This window comes from Nansenia antarctica, assembly GCF_963989245.1.
Source record: "Nansenia antarctica genome assembly, chromosome: 13".
NCBI classification, from domain to species: Eukaryota; Metazoa; Chordata; class Actinopteri; order Argentiniformes; family Microstomatidae; genus Nansenia; species Nansenia antarctica.
The window spans coordinates 12,952,723-12,954,746 of NC_137683.1; positions in this window are offsets into that span (position 1 = coordinate 12,952,723).

Below are 2,024 nucleotides of genomic sequence, written 5' to 3' on the forward strand. Positions count from 1 at the left end.
ACAGGTTTTTACTTTTGCCTGCTTGTGGCTCTGTCAGTATGTGAAGCGCATTGAGTTGCATCTTGTAAGAAATGCGCTATACAAATAAAATGTTATTTTATTTTATTTGAGTTGACTGCTACACAACATTTCTCACAAATAGACATAGACATAGATAGATATAGATTATAGAACATACAAGGATAGTCATAGATTCATAATTGCAGAACACATAGGCTAGCCAGATAGATACACATAGATACAAAAACATAAAAATATATATACGGTAATATATATAAATAAAATAAAAATCTGTAATCTGTCCCACACAACCATGTCCCACACAACCATGTCCCTTCCACACTTTGCCTGTTCATGTATACTAGCAATGTTCACTCAATATTTTTATTGTTCACATAAGCACATCTCTGTCCAGTTCCAACAATATAGTCTTGTTTTGCACTCTCTCCTTGTTCCACGAGCACGTCCCAACACTGTGGCCCCTTATTGACCATCTGCCCCTATTGTCACACAGCCACATGCCTAAATGTATTTTTTGTCATTCATGAATTCAGAATCACGTCCTATTGACTACAGACACATTTATGACAGGTCATCAATTCAAACGAGCTAAACGATACTAGGCTGTAGTCTACTAGACACTCCAACATTTAAGACCGCATACGGTATATGGCCACATACACATCGACACAGTTTGTCACAGCACCTTTATTGACAGCACAGAAGACAGTGGGCTTATTGGATTTTGACCCAAATTCCTGACTTGTCAATCAGTCGATACAGCCGCCATACCACGAATGCATCGATAGATTGACACTTTTTCCGACTCAATTGTGTTGAATGTGTCAATGCGTCGAAAAGCTTTGTTTCCCCGATCTAGTAGATGCTCAATGGGATTCTTGGGATGAAGATATCAATGGTCAGAGTCCTCCATTTGATTACTGGAGAATTACCAGTTAAAATGGTATCATAAATGCAATAGACAGAATAGATTACAGTTAATTTTGCTATGGAAAATCTGATAAACATTTTCAGTATAATTAGATCTACTACATTGGAATAAATACTAAGAAATCAATTATGCAGGGATAGTTCCACAACAATTTCAGCTTTTATGTAGAAACAATAGATTAATAGTCTCAATAGTTGTCTCAATGTACTGTAACTAGGGTCAGATCACATCACTAGAATGTTGACTAACTAAACATTAAGTCTTTGATATCAAATGTGTTGTTTGATATCAAATTGTGTCAAGCAGATTGTGATTAAATGTGGTGTGGGTTCATGCATTGGCCTACGAAACTGTTTCAGTCACATAGTAAAACCAACTTCTATCTAAACAGAAAAAGTTGTCTCAATTCAACCAGGGTGACAACTTGAGAATGTCCTAAACCAGAATCTGAAGTATTTGATATCAGAAAAGTGTCATAGGGATAGACCTGGGGAGGCTTGTGCAGGTAGGAATTGGAGGACAGGCTCATTGTAATAGTATCATCATGTTTGATACCATTCCTGATTCCATTCCATGCATTACAATGAGCCCGTCCTCCAATGTCTACCTCCACCAGCCTCCACTGGGATAGAAACTATCTAACGACAACATAATCATATAAACAAGTAAAATCATAATGATTATTCATATAAAGAAAATGTTACTTTGTTTCTTAACAACATTATCATGACCTTTGATCTGGCTTAGTTTCTATGTAGGGAAGATTGCATTATTAAAGGAGGGACTTTTATGTTGACGATTACAGACATTTTGGATATTGAAGCGGTTTATTGGCGTTGGCAAAGAGCTGCCTTCACACAACTCAAACTGGCAACTAACTATTGAAAAAACGTGTCTTGCTGCCATCTGCTGTATGAAATATGAAGGACATGTTTTCGGTGCATGTACATGATACATTTATGTTTTTGGTACATGGACATGATACATTTATCCACAGTACAGTTACATCTTGGAGTCTACTTGTTTTAAAAATGAAAATTCAGGCAGACACATTTTCAAATTGGTCATTTTA